We start from the raw sequence: 22,774 nt of genomic DNA, 5'->3' as shown, positions 1-22,774 counted from the left end.
TATAACATAATATATTGATATGACGATGGAACTTCTTAGCAGGTTAGAATAACTGATAATTTGTGAAATCTTGAATGACAACTTTTAAAAATAAATGAATGTCCATCTCTTTGTCTTATAATTTAAAATATTTCATTATTTTCTTCATTTTCTAACACTGTGCTTAAGCTTTGAAATGGTTCTTATTTATTTTACCAAGACATGCATTATTTAGGTATCCCCCAGATTGGATTTGTTTCCTTTAATGTGCTGAGCCAATAACAAGTGCAGCAGCGCTAACACAATAGTTCAGACACGAAAGTAAAGGGATAGAGTTCAGGAAAGACGTTGATATGGGTGGAAACTACAGCTTTGTGTTAAGGAGATGACTTAAGGGTTGTGAAACCTTTAACACCATATTTACAATAAATATTAATCCAAAAACATGTGAAGGTCGGAGAATAACTGCAACTGTAAGAAAAGAAAAAGAAAATTGACTCATGGTTGGAAATAAATGGCTATCTCTTGACTTCAGTGTTTTGTTGATAAATCTATCACTTCCATCTCCCCACGCAGACTTTTTCCATTTTTTAACCATGTCATTTACCCTCTCTTCACTCCTCCTCCTATATAATTACTACAGCCTTTACAGGGATTTGCAACCTGGATGCAAACACGTCACCTTGTGTCACTTGCTGAGATAACTGATTGTGTTTCTTCCGAAAAAGTTGTCTGACCTGCTTACTTTGGATTCTGTGATTTAAAACCCTGAAAAAAATATTCCACCACTTCTACTATTAGTGCTTTCCACTCAGCCCCCTACCCTGTGGGCCCCAACACCCCCGAACTGGGGGGACGTTGAAGTGTAGCAGCACAATTCATGTTCCAAATATTTGTATTTATATAATTGTTTATGTTCTCCAAACACAACTAAAATCAAAATAGTTTACATGGAAAACAAAGCCATCTTAAATATTCATAAGTGAAGATAGAATCATAGTTCTATTTTATTTTAGAAGAGCATCTGGCCCTCATGGTGTCAGCTGGAAAAAACTCCGGCCCTTGAACAAATTTAGTTGAGGACCCCTGCAATACGATATAAATCTCAACAGAGAAAGACAGTGTGATAGGGATGTGTCTTGGTGAAATTCTGGTGATACGATACGTATCACGATACAAGTGAGATGATACGATATGGGTGAGACGATATGATTGTTACGATCCAGGCTGTCTGTGGGCCTGGGGTTACAATTAAGGATGCATATTCTCGTGTTACAATTAACAAAACAACATTTATTTACATAACTATTACAGAAAACACAGATTATAAAAAAAGACACATCAGCAGCAACTCAAAACTAGTAACGACTAAACTCTCTCATTAACCAAATCAATACCAAAACTTCAAAGCACCATCACATAACTTCCTTAACCGAGTGATATCTTATTTAAAGCAAAGCAAAGTGTAAAGTTTCCTTTGCACTGACAATGGTTGCAGTTAGACAGAGTTTTTCAAACCACCCAACAACGTTGTTACATTAAACTTAATTTAACAAAACCAAATGCTGCTGAGGAGACAACAGACCAGAGAGAACCTCTCTGGTCGGCTGCTCCCTGAACTGAGGGCTGGCTGATTTTTACCGTAAATCCTCTAATATTGGCCTGTATTCAATTAACGGCCGGGTATCATATTTTGGCCGGTGTCGGAGTCGGCGGAGGTGAATACCATGGGGGGGGGGGGGTTCCGTTGTGTCATCCGTCTCACTTTTGATTTGCCAGTGCCAGACCGCGATTTGGCATGTGCGGAGACGAAGAGGGGGCGAAAATGTGATATCAAGTTCAAAGCGAACGTGCTGATTATGCTGCAGAACACTGGGGAGCAATAGGGGTTGTATGAACTAGTCGACTTCACTATAGTGACTTTTTATGCCTAGTGACTTTTATACTAGTCGCTGTCACGTGATAATGACCGGCAAGATGCAGCCCTCGGAAAAGACAGCAGCCTGCTGTCAGCAGGTGACAAGCTCCTGCGCGTCGGGGGAGGGGGGGAGGCGCTGTGCCAGAGCGTCGGTACTGACACCCGCCGTAAAACGGACATTTAACCAAATTGTGACGTTTACCCTCTTGCAATTTAACATTCCCCTCACCCCATCCTAACCTTAACCAGCTTGCGTATGCAAAGCTCTGATTGTTGAAGCGCTCCAGACATCTGCGTCCTGAGCACGGCCACAGTAACATTATCACATCAGGTGTCGCCACCTCAAAAACTAATTTAACACGCGATCGTTCATGTCGGCTCATTTCCTTTTATGTTTTCTGTCTTTTATTTGCGCCTGATGCGTTTCGCTGTGGAGCATCACCTTGTCCTCGGTGACGCACCGATCACTGATGCTGCCGCCAAGCAGCGAGCACTCCACTGTTTTTGCGGTCGGTAGATCTTTTAGTACTGCAGTTCAAAGGTAACTCATGAGGTGAATATATATGAACCCAGGTAGCAGTTTCTCTTTAGGATTGAGAGGAGATGCAGGAAGATAATAAACAGGCAGGACAGAAAAATAGTCAAATAAAAACAAGTTAGTTTTTGTACCTGGTGGTTGCAACAAACAGACACCATTGAAGGTAATCAGAAGTGAGGAATAGAAAATGAAATAATTTTAATGTTTAGAGCAGCAGGAACTCTGAGAGGCTGCAGGCGCATCAGTGAGTTTGCGGCTGCTGCGCAGGGGAGGGGGGAGGGGGCTGAAGCAGGAACTACCGTTGTTAAAAGAAATGTGTTTAACTTTGAAAATGTGGGCGCAATTTTAATTGTCAGAAACTCCAGTGAACCATTAGTTCATTTTGCTCAAATAGAAATTGAGGCCTGCCTCTAATTCTGGTCCTCCTTCCAATAAAGGCCTGGAGCTTGATGAGCTTGAGTCAAATACAGGCCTGGGCCTGTATTAGAGGATTTACGGTATGTTGCTAGCAGAGCTGATCATCAGGAACAGATAGGAGAGTCTAACTGGGAGGCAATCTAGTGAGATGGGAGACAGGTAGTGCATCTCCTCTCTCTCTCTTGCGCGCGTGCACACACACACACACACACACACACACACACACACACACACACACACACACACACACACACACACACACACACACACACACACACACACACACTCTAAAACTCAGGGAAAAACCCAAATGGCCCGGGTCCATAACACAATATATCGCGATATATTGCGCCAGATGATATTGGCAATTTTTTTAGACTGAATTTATTGTAGAAAAATTCACTAAACGGTCCAAACTGATATGTAACATGTTTAACATGAGGTATCTGAACCATAATAGAGGGATTTACATTTCAGTGGTGGAAACAAAACCCAATGAACTAACCATTCAAACGCAGATCGCTAGTTGGCACCAAAAGAAAACAAATACACAAATGTTTGCATGTCAATTCTTCCAAATATTCAACACACGGCTTTTGAATATCGATATAATATCGCAGGAAAAATATCACAATATTTGCGATGTCGAAAATTTCTTACATCCCTACGATATGATATATCACAGTAGAGGAAAACGATATGATATGTATCACTATAAAGGAGGACGATACGATATGTATATGTATATATTGCATTAGAGGTAGACGATATAATATACACTAACGGTCAAAAGTCTTAGAACGCCCCAATTTTTCCTGTTTTTATTGCAGTTTAAGTCATTCAAGTCCAGCGAATAGCTTGAAATGGTACAAAGTTAGATGGTGAACTACCAGAGGTTAAAAAACAGGTAAGGTTATTCAAAATTGAAAAATAATGTACTTTTCTAATTTCTACAAAAATACATTTTTCAGGGAACACAGCTGTTCTGCAGCAATGGAGGTTGATCAAGCCTTGAAAGCTGGTGCTACTAATAATATATCTGCCAAAGTACTTGTATGAGTAAAAAGTTTTGAATAAATGTTGGTCTATAAACTAATTCCATAATTTTTTTTAAATATCCAATTGCTTATTTGTACTAAGCTTTCATTTCAGAATGCAATGTGACATTAAACTGAATAATTTCCATGAAAAAACTTGAAAATTTGGGGCGTTCTAAAACTTTTGACTGGTACTGGGGCTTAATACGATATTTATTACAATAAAGGAAGGCAACATGTTATATCATAGTAGAGGAAAACAATATGACATATATTGCAATGCAGGGTAGAGAATATGATACATATCCCAATAGAGGGAGGCGATATAATATATTTCTCAATACTGGGGAGATGATACCATACATTTACTATACTAAAATTCTGACGTTATTTGCAATTTTTAATACTGAATTACTTCAGAAAACTCAGGCCGTTCAGTTTCAAGACACACCCAGTGTTATCGCAAGATCTTACTCTGTGATAATGACTGTAAAAACTGCTGCCGACAGTAAAAGGTGCTGCCAACTAGCGATTGGAGTTTGTATTGCACCACACAAAAGAAATGCAGTACCGTAATTTTTCGGCCTATAAGTCTCATTCCTTTTCATAGTCTGGCCGGTCCTGCGACTTATACTCCGGAGTGACTTATATACAAAATTATGTAGGCTATACCGCGCTGCTGCGGGCCGGCTCCGGACCAGGAATGAGCTCTCCGGCCCCGCTGGGAATAAAAAAACACACAGCCATCACCTGCTGGAGCCTGTTGCGCACTGGATCCGACCCAGGTTTCAGCTCTTCTGCCCCGCCATCACCTGTTGCAGCCTGTGGCTCGCTGCTGCGGGCCGGCTCCGACCCAGGAATGAGCTCCCCTCTCCCGCTGGGAGGGTTTCAAACACCGCCATCCTCTGCTGGAGACCGTGGCGCGCTACTGCGCCCACGTTGTTTATTCTGTTATATTACCGGTACTTGCCTTGCAATGTGAAACGCTTGGTCTCAGATTTAGTAAGAAAAATAATTAAATTTCCCCCAAAAATGCGACTTATATATGTTTTTTTCTTCTTCAGTATACATTTTATGGCTGGTGCGATTTATACTCCGGAAAATACGATAAATATTTGCATGTGAATTCTCAATAAAGATATATATGCTACTTTTAAATATTGATACAGTATCATCAAACAAAACAAAAATTTCACATCCCTAAGACACACACACACACACACACACACACACACACACACACACACACACACACACACACACAAGACTTCTGCTTGCAAACGCCAGGTTGTAAAAAAGACATCATCAATATCACCTTGCAGATCTTAAAGATACATAACGTGTCACAATTTGTAGATTCAGCCTTACTTTCTGCGAGAGTCTGCTGTCACATGCCATTTTCCAATGTCATGAACATCCATCCGGAAGAATTGAGTGAGCCCTCAAACAGTATTGACAGCTAGTCGTGCAGATGTGAGCGTTAACTCCTGAAATAATGCCTCACAGAGAAAGCATCAACCATCTTCTCTCTTCTCGGCAGTCACTACAGGCAACCTCACATCAGCGTGATTGAAGGAGCAGCGGTGAAGAAAAATTACATGTGGTGCTGTCTACGGGAAGATGCCCTTCATGGATTACAGTACTGCAAATGGGGTTATTATCTATGACCACTGCATTCTGTTATTCCTCTCTCACCTCCTTCCTTGTTTTGCTTGCACTCTGATGAGGGAGGGAGCCATATTTCACCTTGTTATTTACATATAGCTGCAATAATCCTCTCTGTTCCTTCCCCTTCACATTCATTTTTGATGTTCCACAGTATTTATGATAAGGGGGCTTTGCAGCGCCTGGTGCAAGCAGAGCGTAATGAATAAATTAAGAATTAGAATGATGGCGGAGTCCTACTCAGAGGTCACATGCATCTTGCTGTCATTTCCACGCAGTCAGACCGCTGAGGAACACGGCAGAAGAAAGCATCCAGTCAGACGCAAGTGAGCGGCAGTAAATGGGCGGCCATCGGGGAGAAGCTGAATAATTCATAACTCCTTTTGTTGTGCTACACAACAAACAAAGGGGAACATAATGTCAGTTACGAATTTCTGTTACGCTTCATCTCACCGTGTCATTTCTGTGTTCCTGCTTTTCGCCAGAATTCAGTTATTTTATTTGATCTATCGAACGGGCCGACTCGCTCGTGTAATTGATGCAGCTGCTTTGGAGTTGGAGGCCTTTGGATTGGAAAGAAAATAAGCAGCTTTTAGGGGAATGTTGCTCTGTGAGCTCGTTTTTGGTGCAGTTTGGGACGTCCTACTCTATCTGCCTGTGGAGAGGCAGTCTCACAGCATGAGCTATTAAACATGACACTTGTGAAGGACATCACATGGCACACTTTGCCGGCTCTGCTCTCACCTTTACTTCACAAGCACAGCTGAACCCTTTTGTTACTTTTCCCTCTTTCAGGAATTGTGTATGATTTGTTATAAATCTGTAAAAATAATAGTCTGTAATATATTGTTGGAAATATGCCAAGTTTTTTTTTTCGCAAAGCAAACCCCCGTCCCGTAAAGACCCATGCCATCTGAATTGTGCGCTGCTCAGGATTAGCCAATAGTGGAAGATAACATCTTTCATACAGATGTTCCAGCCTCCCACCCCCAAGCCAGCCGAGCCCGGAACCCAGCGACCCGGGACCCAGGGACGACCAGCCCCGCCGGGGACCCAACAGAGCCCAGGGACCCAGATCCCACCAGGCAGCCACCGGGATTAATCAGGCAGACGCTAAAAATCTTAAACCCCCTAACCCGGGAGCCGCAAACACTCAGGCAGACCAAGGCACCAGACTCCACACCAAGTGTGACAGGGGGTGGGGAGGTGAAGATGTATAGCAGCAAAAGAAGTCCCAGGAGAGTGGAGGAGTCAAAGCCCCCCCCCCCCCCCGACATATACAGTCATACACAAACACAGTCACACACTCCCTCCCTCATGCTCACACATAGACATACAACCTAAGCCTCACACAAAATGCATGCCAGACACCTACTCATACTCCCCATACACACCATATTCACTCTGGTCCTGGTACTGCTGCACAAAGGGTACAACCATCACCGGTTACCAGAGTTCGACCCTTTCTGCTGGGGTGCTGATGAGCAGGCTCCCCCGCCCAACGCGGAGCACAGCAACCCACCACCCCAGACCCCAACCAGACGGCCAGATCCCCCTCCTAGCCTCCAGCCCCGGGAAGCCAAGCGACACCAGAGGTGTGCTAAGACCCCTAGTCACCCTCCGCCTGCTCCAATACAGTGTTGGTGCGTGTTGACGAGGTGTATTCGTGGCTGCCGTGAGCGGGCAGTGCAAGCATCATCTGGCCTACGCCAGCTGATGCCACCACACCACCCCTCTTCCCCCCACAGCCCTCTGTGTCTAAGTGCAGTTTAAAATTGGAAGTGGGCACCGGCACCTGGGATGAGGCTGAAAGATCCCCTTGCCAAATGCCGTTGTACGTGCTTACTACCAAGGCCCTAAGTGTGTGTTTGCGTGGAATGTCATTGGTGGAAGTGTTTAATGTGCAAATAAAATTGGGGGCAGGTTGCCACAGGAATGAGGAAATGGGGTCCATACACACACCCCCTGATTTTTCCACCCCCCAAAGTCCTATGTGTATGTTTGTGTAATGATGTGAGGGAGCAGGAGGAGAAAAATGTGTGGGGATAGGGAGGAATGGCTGGTTGGCCTAAGCCCTCCAGGGAGCCAGCTCCCACACTGGCCCCAATAGGCACCCCCGTTGCCAAAATGCCACCCAGGGCATGGAGACCCCAGCCCATCTTGCCAAGGCCCAAAGCAGCAGTATTGCAGAGCTCCACGGAGCCAAGGGCACCAACGCAGCCCCACCCTAGCAGAATATCTACTCCCATCCCTGCAATTGCCCAGCTTCCAGAATCTATAAGACATAGGACATCCAGGTAAGGTTGGGTCCTCCCCCTCCTGGACATCCCCCTCCCCCGTGATGGACAGCAGAGGAGCCAAGGTTTACCCGAGGCCCCTGAGCCTGGGCCAGGCACTACCGTATGTTCCTGCCTTCTTCCCGGCAGCATACATGTCAGGACCAAGCCCCCACAATGCGGCTGAGAAAGTGGTCTCAACCCGGAAGTACCAAAAATTGCAGTTCCACCCTCATCCGCTGGGGGCTGGTGTCAGAAGCGAGCAAATCCTCATTGACTCCCATGTTAAAAATACCAATTTCACAGCAGAAATACACATGCTTACAGCCTGGTACCAAAACATGTTTTTGGTTTAAATTATCTAGTTTATACTCATGACAACTCTGAGGGGGGTGAATTTTTTTCTCACTCTTCTGTTTAAGTGAATTAAAATCCTAAAATTCTGTATAATTAATGAGCATCAGACCCACGTGACCACAGAGCTAGCTCCGTGGAAAGGCCTCAGTAGAGCCTCGGTCTGGCTTGGAAACTGTTCTGGGATTTTGAGTCTCTGTGTTTGTGTATTCTTTTTTGGATACTTTTTGTGCAATTGTTGGACAAAATGACTTGCTGTGGCATTAATTGCACTAAGAGCATCCAAGGTGCCTCCACTTCATTTTTTTCGGTAAGTAAAATTATATTTATGTATTTTAGGTCACTGCCGAGCTGAGCTTAGATTTTAACATGTACTATTTAACCATGAAATTTAAATGTAATAGGGTAAAACCCAGTGCATTTAACATAATGCTGCACTTTAGATAATGGGTTGAAACATAACATGTTGGTGGAGCTGGGTTCCGACTATCGGCTTGTGGAGCTCTCGGGAGACCGATGTTTTCCACCCGTTTCTTCCCTCCCCACAGCTCAGCGCATCTCTGTCTGATCGCGGCTTCTGTGCGCTGCGCGGGCTGATGGCTGGGTCTCCCGGCAGCTCGGTGCATCTCTGTTTGATCGCGGCTTCTGTCTGCTGCGCGGGCTGATGGCTTATGGAGCTCTGGGATGGAAACCTTTCCACCCGGTTCTCCCCAGCAGCAGCTCTGTGGATCTCAGATCACAGCGGCGCTTGTCTGCTGTGCGGCTGCCGGCTTGTGGAGCTCTCGGAGACCTCTATGTTCCACCCGGTTTTACCCACCGGTCAGCCCGGCGTATCTCTGACTCAGAAGCTCTGGTGTTGTGCACAGTTAACTGCAGTTGTAGCTAGGTTGCTACCTCCATTAGCTTAGCTCCCACCTCCGCATTAGCTTTGGGTTAGCTTCAGGTTGGCTTGTAGCTAGTTCGACCGGGTGTCGTCAGTTGATCCCAGCCTTACAGCCCCACCCACAGCCCCACCTCTCTTCCCTTTTATGGAATTGTCTGGACTTGACGGAACCTGTGACACGGTCAAAATGGTGGTGGTGGCCACCTCCCATTTTTGTACAAAAACTTATTATTGGAGTCTATGGAAACCCATTGTCCATATATGTATGTCGATGGTCAGGACCCGACCCCCAAGGCCTCGCCCAGATCCCCACACAGGGCCGGCCAATCCCACACCCCGAGCCCCCGGCCCCCACCCAGACCTACTCAGGGGCATTGATTAAGCCCTTAGCATTCCAGCATCCCGCCCATGGGACAAACCCCTATTGCATTCATTAAACCTGGAAATTTAAGGGGATAATATATGATTTTCATACCTAAAGTGATTTTTTTTTACAGGAAACCTTGTTTTTTTTGTGTCCTTTTTTCCTCTAATAACACACTTCATTCAAAACGCTGCGATTGCTATCACTCTGTTTATTAATAGAAAGCTTATTTTGCTAATGTGCTACACTGTAGCTGTAATTTGTCTTTATTGTAAATTGTCTGCACTTATATAGAGGTTTATAATCAGTTCTAAGGTTTACAAAGCACTTAATAAACCACTTCTAAATTTCTCTCTTCTCACACACACGCACGCACACACACAGCATACACAACGTCTATAGAGAGCAACTTGGGGTTCTGTTTTTTTTTTTACCCAATGACACTTGCAGAGTAGCAGGAGCTCAGACTGCCATCTGCAATAAAAGCAATAATTTCCCTCAAGAGCTAAAAGATCCAGACGTCATGGAACTCTCTGTAAAGATCAGCAGGAATAATTTGAGGCCACCTTGTGATTGGATTATATCTGCCCAAGAAGATTTTACAGATCACATTCACACAGTAAAATGTTATCAGAGCTGATAGGGTTATACCTGAAATATGGCTCTTTTTTATCTTATTAAATCGTGAGTAATTGAAGTAGGACTATAACTCCAAAGGCATACAAATCATTAAATCTGTGTTAGATACATGGCTTATTGTCTTTCTAAATGTTTTGACCATAAGTTGATTTTTGCACAGAAAACTCTTTTTTAAAACCATCAGGTTCTTCCAAAACATATTTTTTATTAAAAATTTAAAAGATTATTTTTTTATATATTAATATAATTAATTATATAATTTGTCTCTGTACAGTTTTATGTGTGAAAATAAAAACCATTGTTTTACTCAGATTTATTTTTTTAGCTTTATCACACTCTGTAACAATTTATCTCCATGTACATTAGGAGATACTTTATTAGCTAGTTGGCACACATTTAATGTCTATCTATGTCATCTCTTTGACCTTCTTCTGGTCAGGCATTTCTATGACCACCCAGATTCATTCTGGTTTAGGTACCAAATCGGCTCAGGGTCCTGCGCCTGCCAATGACGTCACACTACGGCAAAACCACTCGGCCAAAATAGATTGCATCTCCTTTTTGACATTGTTCTTTCACACATAGGTTTTGAAAAAAGTTATTAAATTCATGTTTCTTACCTCCTAAATGTTTCTTTATAACTGTAATTTGTCAATAAAACAACAATTTGTCTTTGTTTTGTAAAAAAAAAATGAAACTACATAAAAACTATATCAGATTGTAGCAAAAAGCACAAAAGTTCTTATGTCAAACTTTTAATATTTATTTACATAATTAGCAGCTCTCTCCGTTTGCATAAATGTGGAATTCTTCTGTATATTTGTTAGTTCTTTATGTAAGTAAATCCATTCATTAATTCAAAAGGTTGTATACTTGCTATTCATTTAATTAAGTTCTTTGAAATTATGCCCATTTCATAAAAATCAAAGCTTTTTTCCATTAATCAAATGATATTTTTGCTTTTATTTTACATTTCCTTTGGCAAAATAAACATATTTTCCCCCCAAAATGTTTTGTTTATTTGTTTTCTTTTTTCTACATAACTACAACCCCAAGGACTACAACTGCAAATTTGTCTGGACCAATCAAAATCTTTAGTTTCAACATGCTAACTTAACTTTTACAAACGTGGTAATGTAACTTCTGTAAATTGTACATCCAGCCAATCATCTAGCGTGACATCAGGCAGACACAGGACCTCGAGCTGATCCAGTACCTACCCCAGAGTGGTAAAATGTATACTCCTACGTCTTAAAAATATAAATAATGCTTACTTTTGCTGAAAACATTGTTTTCAGAGGACTTTTTAATAGTTAAAATGCATGTTTCTGAAGCTATTCATGAAAAAATCTACAAATAACAACTGGTGGGAAACTAGTTCTAAGAACATTGATCAAAATAAATAATCTGGTGTTCGAGGAGCCCAATCATGCTCTTATTTTGAAAAACTGCATCACTTTGTTCCTGTAAGGAAAACAAATGCAGTGTGTTTCCTAACCAAGTGAGTAATGGTGTTAAATCATCATGATTTCAGTTTTGACCTAAATAATCATGATTCAGTTTCTTCCAGAAGCCTTTTTGACACATTGGCTGTTCCTTATCGGCTTGAAAAAAACAAAGCTATTTTTGTGGATCTGATGCTCACAACCCTTCTGGTAATTGACACAGGCATCGCAGAGGCATTGTGACATCAGCGTATACATGCACAACAAACTGGCATTAAAGTGAGCTACTGGTGTTGGTATCAGCAGTCGTGCACACGTCAACACCACACACCCATCCAGCCATGTGAACATCTTTGTTCTCTCTATATGCACTTGATTCATTTTGATCAGCTGTAATGAAGATGCAACAGAGGTGTGAGGCGGGCAAAAAAAAAAAAAGCTGTTTGCAACAGTTACTTAGCACAAGGATGCTGAATCCAACAAGAAAAGGTGGATGTGACAGTTGCCTGGTAAACCAAGGGAGGGATGTAAATATAGAGATGTATATACGGACACTCAGTAAAGCAGGAACAAACAAGCACGAGAGCAGCTCAAAATGAGGGTAAATAAAAGATTCCTTTATATTATTGTGACTTGTGTGGCGCAGTCATCCACACAGTCTCAATCTCCCATTGTCCACAGTGATTGAAAGCAGATTTGGTTTTTACCTCCTTCTCTAACGTTCTCTGTTATCTGGAAGCCGTCTCTCCCTCCTCTTATCACTCCCATCCTTCTTTGCTTGAGAGCATGTCACTTCTGTTAGCTGCTGTTTTTATTCTACACCATGCAACACCGGCACCGCTGAATAAAAACTGTAATAACAGGGCGAGCACAAAAACAACACAAGTCTTGAACGTTAAGATTGGGGGGGGGGGGGGGGAATCAGCAAGAGTCAAAACAAATTTCTGTATTTTTCAGATGTCAATGTTCTATTTTTCTATTTTTAGAAAAGATTAATCTAATTTCTGGTGTACTTTTCTGAGAAATTGGCCGCAGTTATTGTTGTTTCAGGTCATCTCTGCTTCCCGCCTCTTTATATAATCCAAAGTATTCCTCTTGTTTATGATATTAGTTCCCCGACTCCATTTTCGTCTCTTTTGTCATGACGCCTCTCTGATAGTGAGGCACAGCGTGACAAATCAAGCCCTGTAAACGGTGAGCCCACTGTCAACAATTTGTGCTTCCGATTCACTAAGTTTCCCGGTAAATACGTCATTAATCACAGCTTTTTAGTTTTAATTGGCTTTGGTTTCTAGAAGCTCTCTTTATCAGCAACTGCTCATCTGTGAGATCCTTCATGCTGTTAGGAACTAATGTGTTGATGGTCAGGTTTCAAAGTTTGGAGGTGATCTGTGCAAACTCAAACTGATGATGGAGGGGAAAACATCAGGATGTGTTCTCAGGGGAGATTTCAAGTGAGAAACTAATATAAAAACATTTTTGAAATGATGTGTTCTGGGTAATTTTTGACCAAGGCTAGGCTACAAGACACCTCCCGTGTATCCTTGCTCAGCTAGCTAAACGGCTAACACATGGAGAACACACACCTCGGTAGAACATGAACATTGGAACACATCTTCTTCCGACACTCACAGAGTACAGACGCTTCTGCTTTTGCTCCCTTATCTTTTTTTTCCCAAGGCTCTTTGTCCTGTCTGCCTACAGAGCGCTTCTCTGCATTTCTTCTGGAAATCCCTATTTTTTAGAATGGATTTAATTAATTGGTCATTCAACGCGATTGATAAGATTTTTTCTACGATGAGAACGGAGGAGGGGGCTCCCACTTGCCCGCAAGGGACACACGCAGCGGGATATGCACTCGATTCCTGGAAGGTGTGGAGGATCGTATGTCTCTCTCAGTTGTCCATTGAGGACGTCGAAGATATGTGGATATTTGGCCTGATGATCACTGGATTTCTTCTGATTGGAGTGGGAGGATATCTGGTTTTCTGGAAATTTGGGAAGACAGGAGCGATTGGAGGGCGACCTGCACCCACGGGAAGCACCGCCTGGGCGGAGACCTCACAGTCTGGGACATTACTCGAGGTGAATAGTAAGCTCGACAATGTCTTAGCTGCATTACCGGTGTTAGTGCGCAAAATGGATGTCATCTCTGAGAGGGTCACCGGATGGTGTGGAGATGTTTAAAACCTAAATTGGCTTCACTGAAGGACTGGAATGACCAGTTACAGACTGAAGGCAAAGAGGAAAATTATCTCTGCCTGACCCAAAGTCTTGTTATCCAAATCTGATGCCAAGGCAGCCTTGTGCTGCTAACAACAACCCCCACGAAGGAAGGAATGCAGACAGATGCTGTGAAAACCCGACCCACCCCCCCGCCTTCAGATTGAGGACTTCTGCCTAGCGAGGTCATCAACCTGCAGGAACTCATTGTGCTCTGCGCTCCTCCTAAGATCTCCCTCCCACCTGTGGATACAGTTGGCTGAGCGCCACACAGGGCTGCTCCCGCTGGGGATGCAGGATCCCAGCCCCCCCCCCCCACCCCCCACCACCCCCCCCACCCCCCACCCCCCCCACCTCCCTATCGGAGTCTCTTGTTGTGAACTGTGATGTTTGCACTTATTTGTTTGAGGCGTTTTTTGTTTTTGTATAGTAGAGCTACTTCCTGTTGGGAGTAACTCTGGTATGCCTTTTCTTTCCCCTCTCCCAATTTATCCTCATGTAATCCTCTTTCATCTAAATGAAATGCTGGCGGCGCGTGCACACGCAGCAGCTTCTCTCTCTCTCCCATACTCTAGCGAGAGTTTGAGGGTAACGTAATTTCATTTCTCTGTATGTCTTGCACATGTGGTAGAATTGACAATAAAACTGACTTTGACTTTCACTTTGACATCTTGGCGGTTCCTGCTGACGTATCTCCCAGGCAACCAGGGTGGGGCCAAGACATCAAGGCAAGAATCCTTGGCATTGAGAAACACCCTAAGTCTCTGGGCGACGCCATATTAGATGCCATGTGTCCTTCTACGGGAGCCCACGGGACAAAATGCATTTACTGATTTGTAACAAATGGTTACAAAACTTTCATCATTCTCAAATGTTGTTTTACACATTTTCCTCTTCACTTGTTGCCAGTGATGGAAGGGAGTCTTATGTACTTGTTATTTTGCCAAAGTTTGTGCTCCCCAGGGCTTTTTGACTCTAATGGGCATCCGTTGGTATGATCTTAATCCAACACAAAAATACTGCTTGCTTGCAATGATTTAGGCATCTATTGCCCCCTATCGCCAGAAAAATACACACTGTCACTTTAAGTTGAATTACTGAATAAATTGGACTTTTGCACGATTTTTTTATTTCTCCTGTAACATTGAAATCCCAGGAATCCTAGCTTCTTAATGGCTTTCAACATGCTTATGTCCTTAGAAAAAGTGTTGCAAAAAACGCTGTTTTTACGTGTAAGTCTGTAATGTCCCATCATCAAAGGGCTAGAAGCAGAGATGGGAGTTGTGGCTTCAACAAGTCAAGTCCATGCCGTGATTTTGTTCTGCTCGGAAACTGAACAAGGTTCATTCACTGTGCTGATTGAAATCACCTGGTTTAGTTGCTGAATTGAAGAAAAACACAGCATGGAGATGACTTGTTGACAATTCTTCATCTCTGGCTAGGAAATGGATGTAATTTTGGGGTGGGGGGATGACGGGGGGGACCCGTCCCCCCCACTTTTTCCAAAGTCAAGTTTTGACCCCCGCACTTTTTACCATCTAAAAACAATATTACGCTATGTTAAACTGACACTGGTTGAGCTCTAGGACCAAGCGGAAAACAACCATTAGAGCATACGGTAAAGATCCCCCCCGTGTCCCCCCCACTTCTAAAGTGAAAATTACGTCCATGGGCTAGGACCATTGTCATGGGACATTAATTCGTCCAATCACTCAGCCTTATCAGAAAGTGAACTGGCTGCAGCTCCTTTCTCTGTTTTGTCTTTGAGACACAATGATATGCAGCCTGCTAATTAATAATTAAAGCATGCAGATCTGTTTAAAAATAGCTCTAGTTTTGTTTTGTCTTGTATTTAGAGTGAAAACGCTTCATCTTTCCTGGTGAGATCTGAGAGGATAACATCTCATGTGCAGCTTGTCTTTGGGATCAAACATCAAACTCTGTGTAAGTCTGTGTAAGACTTGCTGGACCTTATTCACTGGCAGTGGATGAGAGGATTGTTTACTCACCTCTTCATCATAAGTAGTTGCTCATCAAAGGGATTGGTTTTCTGCCCCCTTTGTACCATATTTGCTGGACTGCAAACTCTGATAAAGTACCAAGAGTCTGTGCTGTTTAATGATGATGTATGAGAGTTATCCCAAGGATGCTATCGAATCAGGTGGAACATGCAGGGTGGGAGAGACGGATGAAAGGTGAGTAAAAAAACACCTTTTTTTTTGGTAATTTAAAAACATTAAGCCGTGTTGGAAGACTTGTCTGAAAATGTCAGAAAAAAGGTGGAGAAACCTTAAGCTGCTCTAGTAAATTGACCTTAGCGTTGAGAGTTAACCTCCATTTCCTAATGTGTTTATCTATAATTGAGTGAGTCATGACTTCAGCTATTACTAGAATAAGGGATCAAAGAAGTTAAAAAGCACAGATGAGGTGTGACACAACGATTCATGAGCCAGATAATAATAGGTTTTGATTTACAACTGGTTTCTTTCATGTGATACATGCTTGTAAGAAAAAGCTGCTTTTGCAGAGCTCTTAAACCTATTTTTGATCCATTGTTGATCAAGAATATGTCACAGATCCTTAAACACAAATATCGCAAAATGTTTGTGTCGTGAATCAGGTTTAGAAATAAGTTCTTTTAAAGGCCCCGTGTGTGAAATCCATTGACATCATGATGAAAAAATGTGACTCTTTAGCACCATGCAGTTCAGAGAAAGTATTGCAGCTACGGTGGCTCACTCATGAGTTTGACTGTATAATCAATTTCCAACCTGTCTAGCTTAACCCACACAAAGCCTAAAACAAGCTATTCAACCTTTTTTAAAAAGCATTTATAATCATGACTGTTTGGTCAACCTACCAGTTCTGAAGGAAGCAAGCTAGTTCTGTTAGATCTTGAAGCTGTCACGATTCACACACGGAGGAGGGGTGACGTCAGCCAGGAGGTCAGGGTGTTGTGAGAAATTGTGTTGCCCTGAAAAATTATATCCCCCCCGTGTCGGGAGATCACACTTCTGGCTATTTTCACAACATTTGTGATCAACTTTTACAGTAAAATAATGTAATGTTATGTAATAATGTTGTGCTTGTGATTTTTTATCTGTATTTCCTCCTAAAAACAATAAAAAAGATACAGTAAAAACATTCTTGTTCACTCTTTTGCAGCAAGCTTATTGGTCATTTTTTATAGTTATGTAAAAAGATGTAATCTCACTCAGTTTAACCGTCTTTTATTTGAGGTTGTTTAGTCCTCATCATGGTCAATAGGTTCTGTGAATTTGAACATATTTGCTCTTGACTGCCTAAGGGAAACAGAATATTTCAGGGGAACATAATTTCCCACAACACCCGTTTCACGTGGATCACAGTGCCTCGATGTAAACAAACTGGCTGCCGCTACCAACTTATATGGATATGGAGCGATCACTGACGGATCGTTAACCACGTCTGGTGAAGGAGTGTTGGTGAGCTGGGGACATGCTGGAGATCAGGTAAACAATGCTGACTTGTCCACCAGCTAATCGTGGCTCACGACTGGCGTGGTGGAGATGGGCGCCACGAGCTACTAGTTAGCCGTGGCTAGAGCCGGGGAGACGCTGTGTGTAAACTCCCGTGGATTACCAGCAAAAGAAGACCCAGGCCTAATGGTAACCCTTGAGAAGAAGCTGTCTGTGCCGGAGCGTCTCTGTAACGCAGGGGTGGGGAACGTCCGGCCTCAGAGACCATTTTAACCGGACCGCCAGACCAAAAACCTTTAGAATTTATCAATGAAAATTTGTTTTAGAAAGTTGGGGGAAAAATTATGTTTTTTCAGCAATAAAACAGATGGACTTGTATGTCCGAGTTAGGCTCAGCGTCAGTGAATGCACCATGAGATGAACATCATTATGTGATAGAGACAGACGACTAAGCGTTAATCATGGGGCAGCAGTAGCTCAACAGGTTGAGCGGATTGTCCACTAATCGGAAGGTTGCAGGTTCGATCCCGGCTCCGGACAGAGAATTCTGCAGTTGTGTCCTTGGGCAAGACACTTAACCCACCTTGCCTGCTGGTGGTGGTCGGAGGGACCGGTGGCACCTGTGCTCGGCAGCCTGTCAGTGCGCCCCAGGGCAGCTGTGGCTACATTGTAGCTCATCCCCACCAGTGTGTGAATGTGTGTGTGAATGTGTCTGTGAATGAATGATACAGCGCTTTGGAGTCCTTACTCTGAGAGGCGCTATACAAGTGCGGGTCATCATGGTTGCTGTCAAGAAGAGGAAGTTGGATGCAGAAAGCCGTGTATTCCAGGAAAAATGGACAACTGATTTTTTCTTCGTTGAAGTGAAAGGCAAGCCAGTGTGCTGCGCTGGCAGCAATGAAAAAGGCGAATCTCGAGCGCCATTACACTTCAAAACATGGTAAACTTGCGGAGTTCAAAGGACAAATGCGCTTGGATAAAATAAGTGCTCTTCGTCGGAGTTTGATTGCTCAACAAGCATCTTTCACACGTCCACAGACTGACAGAGAGAATATTACGCGTGCAAGTTTTGAGGTGAGTGCATTAATAGCAAAGAAGCTGAAACCACGTGCTGAAGGAGAGTTTGTAAAAGAGTGCCTCGTAGCTGCCGCAGAGCTGCTCGTCCCCGACAAGGTGCCATTATTTCAAAGCATCAGTTTGTCTCGAAGAACCGTGTCTGATAGGATTGCTGATATGGCACAAGATATTAAAAATACACTGAAGGACACTGCAAGAAACTGAGTATTTTTCTTTGGCCTGTGATGAGACGACAGACACCACTAGCACAGCACAGCTAGCAATTTTTGTGCGTGGAATTACGGTCGATTTTGAAACAGGAGTTGCTTTCTTTGCAAGCCATGCACGGCACTACTAAAGGTGAAGATTTGTTTCAACAAGTTGTTGTGGCAATGAACTATTTTGAACTGCCATTCAAAAAGCTGAGCGGGATCGCCACTGATGGAGTACCTGCAATGGTTGGAGGTCAGAAAGGATTGACTGCATTGGTAAAAAAGTAATGAGCCGTTTGGGTCTGGATGCAAGTGATAATTATTTGCCACTGTATCATACATCAAGAGAGTCTTTGTGCACATTCCCTGAAGCTAAACAACGTAATGAAAACCGTTGCGTCAGCCATCAACTTCATCAAAAGTAGAGGGCTGAACAACCGCCAGTTCAATGAGCTCCTCTGCGAGCTTGAGTCAGAGTACGGAGATCTTGTTTATCACTGTGAAGTGCGCTGGCTGAGCTGTGCAAATATGCTTGTACGGTTTTATACACTGCGGGAAGAAGTCAGCCATTTCGTGGAGATGGAGGGGAAACCTGTCTTGGAGCTCAGTGATGACAAGTTCCTCAGTGACCAGGCCTTTATGGTAGACATCGCCAAGCACCTGTCAGAGCTAAATATCAAGCTGCAAGGTCCCAACCAGCTCATCAGCTCCCTGCTTTCAAATGTCACTTCATTTGAAATGAAGTTAAAGCTCTGGCAAGGACAACTGGAAAAGGGAAACACAGTGCACTTTCCAACCCTGCAAGAGCAAAAACCTGATGTTACAACTGAATATGCTGTTGAGTGTGCAAAACTCATCCAGCCATTTGACAACAGGCTTCAAGATGTGAAAAGTATTCAAAAGGAACTGGACATCTTTGCTACACCGTTTAATGTGCAACCATCTGATGTGCCAGACAACCTTCAAATGGAAATAATTGAACTGCAAAATAACACTGAGCTCAAAGCAAAGTACAACAGCCTCTCACTGCTGGACTTTTACAAACTGTACATCTGTGCAGAGGATTTTCCCAACCTGAGGAGACATGCCCTGAAGTTTGCATCTCTGTTTGGGACAACAAACAAATGTGAACAGTTCTTCTCAAAACTGACACTTGCAAAGAGTTGCTTCCGCTCAAGACTGACTGATCCAAACTTGGAAAACCAGCTTCGAATAGCATCTTCAACCCTACCAGCTGACATCAAACGCCTCTCCAAAGAAAGACAGTTCCAGCCATCTCATTAGGTGAGTCTAATGTGCAAAAATTCAGCAATTCCCAGGCTTAGAACACAGTAGTTATAGACTTTATATTGTTCTTTCTACTGCATCACTTGGTATGCGTTTATTATAGCATGGCCCTCAGAGAACTGTTAAAAAAATTTAATAGCCCTTTATAAGAAAAAGGTTCCCCACCCCTGCTGTAACACATGAACTACATCGCCATTAGTAGAGTGTTGTGGAGATAAAGTAAACAACGCTGATTTAGCCACTGGCTAGCGGACGAGCGTGTTGGGCGAGACGGTAGGCTGCGGGAAGAGAGGAGACTTGAGTAGAAGGACTTTGGAACGGACACGCTTGGACCAGGGTCGGGAGTTCTAATACTCGGAAAGGACGAATGAACAACGTGAGGTGAGTTTGGGAGTCAGAGACACTAATTGGAGGCTGGCATCTAAGTAATAGCAGGCAAATGTCTGAACAAATGCAGCTTCCTTGTGTCGGACATGATGAGAAACTGACAAATTTTATGTCTTTTGATTTAATTTTTTTTAAATTCAAACTAACAAGTACAGCAATGGTGTAGCTATTCTTTTCTATTTCTTATTTGAATTAGCAGACTCCATGCTTCCGGGGCACACTGCTGCCCTCTGCTGGTTCTTTCAGGTTACAGTCATAGTCCAAACGGGTAACGTGGAGCTCGTATGTCCCTAAACAGCTACTGTATTTTAAGATGGTGGATGACCATGGAGCGTCGATCACAGTTTATGTATATAAAAATTTAAAAATTCAAGTAGAGATGAATATGTAGAATTGATGTTGGTGAGAAACATTAGTGAAAAAGGACCAGTTTGTGAACTGGAAACACAGGATTTGATAGTAAACTGGTAAAAATATCACACACTGGGCCTTTAAGGTTAATACTGAATCATATCAGTTGGATGGGGTTAATTTCCTCCTAATTATCTGCAGCATATCAATGTGTAAAAACACACGACTGAGCCTCGGGACCTTTTCAGCTCACAGGAAGGTCTGAATTTGACATGTGCAAAATGAATCTTTTGCATCCTTTTGCGCTGCTATGTGGTTTTCTACTTCACCTATAAGCAAAATAAACATGAAAAAACCCGCCCCTCCATTTTCGGTCAGTGTTTGGTTTTACTAATGTGCCTAAAATGAGTCGTTTCAAAAAGTCGCAATTTGTAATGTCACAAACAAGGAAATTTGAGTAGCACCAACCCTCACCTGTTGGAGGAGCAGCGGCCCTACTCTGATTCTTCCCAGATATTTTGGAGCTTCTCAACCTATGGTAGTCTGAAAAGGGGAGGGGTGGGCGTGGCCAGCTCTGACTTGTTTCAAAGTGACACAGACCTGAACCGAGTCATTCCAGAAGGTGCTGAAAACGTCAAGAACAAAACTGCTTAGAATCACTACATGTGAGAGGGACTTTGTGCAAAGAACTTCAAAATGACTGTTGTATCGACCACAGAACCATAACTTAAGAAAAAAATTATATGATAAAGTAATAGCGTTGGCATTATTGAGATGTCATTTATCCTATATATGAGTTATTTTCATCAGCCTGAATTTATAACCAGAAATGAGTGAATCTCGGCCTATGTCCGCTCCAACAAAGCACACCTACAACAACGTGTTATGCGAGTTGGTTACTGTGTTGACTATGGCAGTCCAGTGGTAAAAGCATCTGCCTGCCAACTACGTTTTGCCATGTGCTGACGTGGGTGCGAATCCCCGTGGTGTTGGCAGTCATTTATTTAGCCAGCTGAAGCAGATTTTATGTTTTTATATTTTAGTTTTATTTATTATCGCCTCTGTCAGTGCGCCCCAGAGCAACTGTGGCTACATCGTAGCTCATCCCCACCAGGGTGTGAATGACTGATTGTGTTGTAAAGCACCTTGGGGGGTTTTTGGACTCTAGAAGGCTCTATATCAAATAAGGGCCATTTACCATTATTTCCTGCAAAATATTTTGTGTCGCCAAACATCTTTGACTTTGGTCATTTCCAAGCAGAATTTTAGTTGATTTACTCTGCTCACCTCACATGGACTCACACTGGCTAAATAAACAAAGAAAGCAAAAAAAAAAAAAAAAAAAAAAAAGACATTCAGAATCAGAAGGGTTTTACTGCCATAGGGACGAGAAATGACAACATTGGGAAATTGCTGCGGTACTTGGTGCAAAAGAGAGATAAGCAAATATAGGAAGTAAGAATATAATCATGATAAAATAATAATATAAAGTGGCAATAAATAGAGGAATGGCTATTGTGTAGGTACTAATCAGAGCAGATCAGTTCAGGTACAAACAACACAGGGTCATGTGACTGAAACCAAGCAACTGGAGTGGGCAGCCCTACTAGGATTGTCATTCATGAGACCAACAGAAGGGAAGAAAGTATTCTTGTGGTGAGAGGTTCTGTTCCGAATGGATCTGAGCCTCCTGCCACATGGGAGCGAGTCAAAAAGACTATGTCCAGCGTGACACGGGTCAGCTGTTCTCCGACAAGCATTCCTCAATATCATGGAGGTGTACAGGTCCTGTATGGAGGGGAGTTTGCAGCCAATGACTTTCTCAGTAGAGCGTACAACACGCTGCAGCTTCTTCTTGTCCCTGATGGTGGCTCCAGCGTACCACACGGTGATTGAAGAGGTGAGGATGGATTCGATGACTACGGCCTTTGAATTTTCTAGAAGGTTCTGGTTTGTGGACCTGAGGGCTCGGGTTGGAGCACAAGGCTTTAACATTTCAGTAATATAGGGAGGAGCTTGACCATGTAGAGCCCTAAAAGTTATAGTCAGGATTCTAAAATTAACTCTACAGTTAATGGGTAACCATTGCCAGGCAGAGGACTGAGCATCCTTAGAGCCTGGACAACCAGTGCAGAGACAGAATAGGAGTGATGTGTGCTCTTCTGTTCTGTTAGGAGCCTCGCTGCACAGTTCTGGACCAACTGAAGGCGGTCAAGGGCTTTTTTGTGAAAACATGTGAAGAGTGTGTTACAGTAATCTAGACGGGAGGAGATGAAAGCATGGAT

The 22,774-nt window shown here is 43.1% G+C and overlaps 1 protein-coding gene across 3 annotated transcripts in view; it reads right to left on the bottom strand.

Moving 5' to 3' along the window:
• Window positions 1–22,774, bottom strand: part of lrfn1 (leucine rich repeat and fibronectin type III domain containing 1) — a 241,800-nt gene that overhangs the window by 82,946 nt on the left and 136,080 nt on the right. The window lies entirely within an intron of this gene.

This window comes from Nothobranchius furzeri, chromosome 13 (assembly GCF_043380555.1).
Source record: "Nothobranchius furzeri strain GRZ-AD chromosome 13, NfurGRZ-RIMD1, whole genome shotgun sequence".
In the NCBI taxonomy this organism is placed as follows: Eukaryota; Metazoa; Chordata; class Actinopteri; order Cyprinodontiformes; family Nothobranchiidae; genus Nothobranchius; species Nothobranchius furzeri.
The sequence above is the reverse complement of the archived record's forward strand: the minus strand, read 5'-3'. Positions and strand labels throughout refer to the sequence as shown.